The sequence below is a fragment of the Canis lupus genome, chromosome 26 (assembly GCF_048164855.1).
Source record: "Canis lupus baileyi chromosome 26, mCanLup2.hap1, whole genome shotgun sequence".
Lineage (NCBI taxonomy): Eukaryota > Metazoa > Chordata > Mammalia > Carnivora > Canidae > Canis > Canis lupus.
This window is the reverse complement of record NC_132863.1, coordinates 44,026,196-44,032,291: the sequence shown is the minus strand read 5'-3', so window position 1 is coordinate 44,032,291 and position 6,096 is coordinate 44,026,196. Positions and strand designations below refer to the sequence as shown.

Below are 6,096 nucleotides of genomic sequence, written 5' to 3'. Positions count from 1 at the left end.
ACATAAAACTGAGAAGCAATGAGCTCAAGTCCCTGCTCAGTCGGAAGAATTTTCCAGAAATAATCCTCTGGCAACAGCTTCTCCACTGAAGAGAGAGATTATTTGGTGGGAACTGAAAACCAGCCCAGGGTCCCGGCAGCCCTCAACCCATACACATTACTCTCTCTGCCCTTGGAAGCCCTGGAGAAGTACCCCCAAAGCATACACTGCTCGGACTTTGTTAGCAATTAATTTGCAGCCCAAATACAACAGAATGTGTGAGTTCAGAATTTGGGGATCACTGAGTAGACCAAAAAAGATGGGGAATAATTCTCAACAATGCATAATCATGATGTTTCAATTGACCAAAAACCCACTTAAACAATAAAGGAATTCATTCATTGGCTCAGAATATGAGAAGTCCAGAGCTAATTAGTTTCAGGCGAGCTTGATCCAGCAGCTCCTGCCATATCACCAAGGACTTTATTTCTCTCGACCTCTTCTTCCTTTGGTACCAAAGTGATACGCTCAGTTTTTAAACGCTGTGTACTTACACTCTACATATCCTAACACTCTAGCACAAGGGTGATTGATTTGCCCAGAAGCCCCAATAAATATCATTTCATATCAGATTTTTAAAATAATGTATTTTTTTATTTACACTTGATCTTAGCCAAAAGGCCGAGAAGCGATGTGTATTTTTTTTTATTTAAAATAGTTTTGGATTTATAGAAGAAATCATAAAGCTACTACAGGGAGTTCTCATACACCCCACAGTCTGTTTCTTCTATTATTAGCATCTTAATTTTTAAATTTTTTAAAGATTTTATTTATTTATTTGACAGAGAGAGAACACCAGCAGGGGATGCGGGAGAGGGAGAAGCAGGCTTCCTGCTGAGCAGGGAACCTGATGTGGGACTTGACACCAGGACCCTGGGATCAAGGCCTGATTCGAAGGCAGACACTTAACCTACTGAGCCACCCAGGCGCCCCTATTATTAGCATCTTAAGTGAGGATGGTACATTGCCATAATTAATAACCAATATTGATACAACATTATTAACAAAAGTTTAAAGTTTATTCAGATTCCCTAGCTTTTACCTACTGTTCTTTTTCTTGCCCAGGATCGCATCCAGAACATGACATGACATTGAATGTCATCTCTTCTTAGGCTTCTCTCGGCTGCGACAGTTTCTCAGACTCTCTTCGGTTTTGGTGACCTTGACAGCTCGGAGGAGCGTGGCTCTGGTATTCTGTAGACTATGCCCCAGTTCAAATTTGTCTGATGTTTTCTCATGAATATCCTGAGGTTGTGGGTTTGGGGGAAGAAGACCCCAGAGATCAAAATACCCTTCTCATCCCATCCTATCAAGGACATATATTATCAATGTGATTTATCATTGTTGGTGCTGAGGTCACCTGGCTGAGGCCAAGTTTGCCGGGTTTCTCTGCTGTAAAGTCACTCTTTTTCCCCCATTATGTGCTCTTTGGAAGGAAGTGACAAAGTGCAGGCCACTCTTCAGAGATTGGGGTTCTTGGGGGCACCTGGGTGGCTCAGACGGTAAAGTGTCTGCCTTCAGCTCAGGTCCTGATCCCCTGGAATTGAGCCCTAGGATGGAGCACCCCTTAGGGCTCCTGATCAGAGGGGAGTCCTCTTCTCCCTCTCTCTCTGCCCCTCCCCTACTTGTGCTCTCTCTCAAATAAATAAATAAATAAATACTTTTTTTAAAAAAGAAAAAGAAATGAAGATCTGGCCTCCAGGTGTGCTTATGGCTACTGGCGTGTCATCACTTCTAGGTCCTCGCAGCTGACAGAGCAAGGAAGGGTGCGCACTTTTCCTGTGTGTTTGACATGGATTTGATGATGCGCACATCCCCTGAGCCAGTCTCTGGGTCCCAGGGGTGGAACACGACAACCGATCTGAGCCACTCAGAGCCTATCCTGAGACAGGCATTAGGACACCCCTTGACTTAAGATTCTGGGCTGAGAATAGAGGAGGTGTGGTTTCCCCAAGAGCACTGGAGGTGCTGATAAGGAAGAGGGCAAAATTGATGTTCAACAGCCAGGACTCACATCCATCACCAGGGGAGGACCCCAACCAGGGACGTCTGGAAAAACCACACAACCTCTTGAATCCTAACATCCCATGAGTGCCCCTTCTTCTGGACTAAGTAACCCAGGAGGATGATCCATTCCTTGAGCACCTCCTCCCAACGTCACGTGTGCATTAATGACATATTTTTAATCTTGTCCTTCAAACCAGCCAGTTTGTCTCCTAATAGATTCCAATTAAATCCTTTTTTTTTTTTAAATTACATTGTTGTTAAAGACTTTGCTATCTTCACATGTTGTTCCCCCCCCACCCCCACCCCCGCCTGTTTTGGCCCCGATCCTCTCAAAATTGCCTTGCCGCCCCCTTCCCTATTAAAAAATGGAAAATTGCACCATCCACCTAATTAGTCAAATTTGAATTGTATGTGGCTATCACAGCCCAATGGTTGAATTTCACACACCATTTGAAAAGATACGGTAGAAATGTCACTGTTGATTTCTTCCCACACTCCAGTGGTACTATTCAATTACAAAAGGAATTATTTGGCTTTCTGTCATTGTGAGGCTCTAGCAATATGCTATTAACCTTTATTGATTTTTGCTTAAATATATTCAAGATGGGTATATTTTTGCAAATCTAATGCGCTGGTATTTAAACGGATATATTTCATTAAATGGATTTTCATTTTAAATGAAATTTGCCAAATGATTATAAATGACAGGGGATGGGTTTTGAACTTAAATGAGATGTTGTGCAAAGGTTTGAGAAGGAGGGTTGCTGTGCTACCCCAGGGGCCGGGGCAGTCAGAGGAGATTTTGAGGGGTATACACATGGCATCCAAGGAAGGATTCTTGCCTTGATGCGCATCTCGGTCAGTGAACATAAAAACAGGTCCTGGCGGAGGCTCTTGTGGGTCTTGACTGGCTGGTACCATCAAAGATGATGATAATCTGGGAGCCCAGGTAGCTCTGTTGGTTAAGCATCATCTGCCTTTGGCTCAGGTCATGATCCTGGGGTCCTGGGATCAAGTCCCATATCAGGCTCCCTGCTTAGCATGGAGTCTGCTTCTCCCTTTGTCCCTCACCCCACTCATGTTCTCTCTCTCTCTCTCTTTCTCTTTTTTTAAAAAATTTTATTTATTTATTCATGAGAGACACAGAGAGAGAGAGAGAGAGAGAGAGAGAGAGGCAGAGACATAGGCAAATAGAGAAGCAGGCTCCACGTAGGGAGCCTGATGTGGGACTTGATCCCAGGACAACAGGATCACGGTCTGGGCCAAAGGCAGGCGCTCAGCCGCTGAGCCATCCAGGCATCCCTCTCTCTCTCTCTCAAGTAATAAATAAAATCTTTAAATTAAAAAAGAAAGATGATGACAATGATACATATTGGCATCTGTCAAGTACCACTCATGTCTATTATATATCAACACTAAGAATAGTTTTTTTTTGTTTTGTTTTGTTTTGTTTTTAAGAATAGTTTTAGAAGAAATGTCTGCAGTTTGGGGGCTCCTGGCTGGCTCAGTCAGGTAAGAGGCTGACTCTTGATCTCAGTTCAGGTCATGATCTCAGGGTTGTGAATTCAAGACCCACATTGGGCTCCATGCTGGGTGTGGAGCCTACTTAAAAAAAAAAAAAAAGGCTACAATGTGAGGGAACCTCACAAAAAGTACAGCCTGCTGTACTTACTGAGCTGGAAACACCAGGGATGCAGCTCTGCCGGGGTGAGACCTCCTCTCCACGGCCCCCCTCCCTCAGGACCTTCATTTACAATTTGCAAAGAGTCCTTACCTTTTGAATAGTGGTGTGTGTGTGTGTGTGTGTGTGTGTGTAGCCAGTTGCCTTTTATTCTTATTCTGTGATATTTAGGAAATGCTTACCAAAGAAGCTCTATCTCAAACAGGGCATGGAGAGAACGCAGGAAAATATTCTGATGGATTTACACATACTTACACATACACCTATGGGCATTTCACATATTCCGCTCTAGCACCATTGGGGGGGGGGGAGGGTGGCATTTATATGGAAAATTCGAAACACCAGGTGACCTGCCCTGTTTGGTTTGTCCTTGGGATCCATTAGGTATGAACATGAACTGGGCAGTGGGAGAAAGAGCTGTTTTCCAAACTGCCTTAGAATTTGCACATCTGGACGATCTAGTAAAACGACGGATGGCTTTTGGCACGTGCCACGAAAGCTGTTTTCTACAGGCATGGACCTAAGTGATTCCTCCTTTGTGGGGCAAATCGGGCTTATCCTTGCTTGACGGTTTTATTCAGTCTAAAACCCTTTGCCTTCCTGAGGCCGGATCTGAGCTACCTGAGGAGCCGGGGCTGGTGGGATTGCTCTGCTGAAACCAAGGTGACAAAATGGCTCAGTGACAAGGACCGCCAGCGGTGTGTTTCCTCTGAGCCCCATGTCTAGGGAAATGGCTGTACTTTGACCTAGTGCCGCACCCTCTCTTGTGCCCCTCGGGGTGCTGGGCATGCCCAGGGGCTGCGGCTCCAGAGGGCACCCAGGATCTGACCATCTCTCATCATCACCACCATCCCTAACCCTAAGACCCTATCACTTCTCATCAGGCCTCCTCGGCCCCCCAGCGGCCCCCTATGTTTGGCCCTGCCTCCGCCACCCCTCGGCCGATGCCTTCCTCATCCAGCAACCAGTCCGGCTCCCAGGTCGTTTCCCCTCCCCCCACCCCCCCACCCCCCTGGAATGAACGGCAAGGCCCACAAACACCTGCTGGCCCAGCGTCCACCCTTCTCCAGCTTCCTCAGTTGCTATGGCCTTGCTCCTCACATTCCAGCCACACTGGCCCTGAACACCCACATGTCTCCTTTCTTCTCTCTTCTCACCTCCGCGGGGAGCATTTCCCATCCTTGCTTCCTAAAGCAGCACGCACAGCACCCTCCCATTCTCCATGCCGTCTCCCTGCTGAATTTGTCCTAAAGATCACATACTACCACGAGGGACACACACCTCTTCACCCTGAAAATTCCCACCGACCCGCCCCTTGAAGCAGGTTCTCCTATCATACCCATTTTACAGGTGAGAAAACTGAGCATTGAAGAGGTCAGCAACTTGAGGGGGGTCTCCCCCCACCGGGCGTTTGCCTGCAGAGGGTGGTAGGTGCCGCGAAGCTGTGAGCACAGCACACCTCCCGCTGGGCAGCTCGCTCCTCAGCATCAGTGTGTGGGCTGCCTCTCCACCAGCTCAGAGGGGCTTTGTCAGCTTTGTTCTCAGTGGAGCTCTGTGGAGCTCTGTGGATCCAGTGTTTGGCACACAGTAGGTGCTCATTAAGTATTTGCTCGTTAAGGGAATGCCAGACACCAGGCCTAGGGAGTACCTAGCACTCATTCACTTTAGCCCTTCGGCACAGATACAGTTTGAGCTCTGTTACAGTCAGAGACCGAGGTCCGGGAGGCTTTGTGATTTGCTGTCCACGCGGTCGGTGGGGCCTGCAGTAAAAGCCCTCAGTGGGCTCCGGATCTGGGCTCTGAACCAGGAAGCGCCCCGTCCACAGACCTGGGGCTGGGGTGCCAAGCTGAATGGGATAGCTCCAGCCCCTACCCTCAGGGAGCCCCAATTCAAGAGGGGCTGAGGACATTAAGAAATCATCTAGGGAAAAAAAATCATCTAGGGATGACGGTGTTTGACTTTTAACCAAGAAAAGTGGCCAAAGGAGGGGCACATGAGCTGGAGGGGGACTTTTGGCAGCTGAATAAGTATCATTCACTCCAGGAACCCCTGGGAGTTTCCCTGGGCTTAGTGTTTAGAGAGTGGAGATGGACAGTTCAAAGGTCCTGTGGTAGGAATGGGGGATGCTGCCGAGCACAGGGTGGTGTGGCAGGCAAATGATGAAGAAATGGAGCACAGAGAGGATACTGTCAATAAGCCGTGCCAAAGGCACTGGCCTTCCCCCTAAAAGCACTGGGAAGCCAGCAAGAGATTTTCAACTGTATTGAAGTTGAGAAAATTCCCACCAACCTGCCCCTTGAAGCAGGTTCTCCTATCATGGCCTTCCCCCTAAAAGCACTGGGAAGCCAGCAAGAGATTTTCAACTGTAT

The 6,096-nt window shown here is 47.6% G+C and overlaps 1 pseudogene; it reads right to left on the bottom strand.

Moving 5' to 3' along the window:
* Positions 1–532: 532 nt before the first annotated feature.
* Positions 533–672, bottom strand: LOC140618889 (U2 spliceosomal RNA; annotated as a pseudogene).
* Between the last annotated feature and the right edge of the window lie 5,424 nt (positions 673–6,096).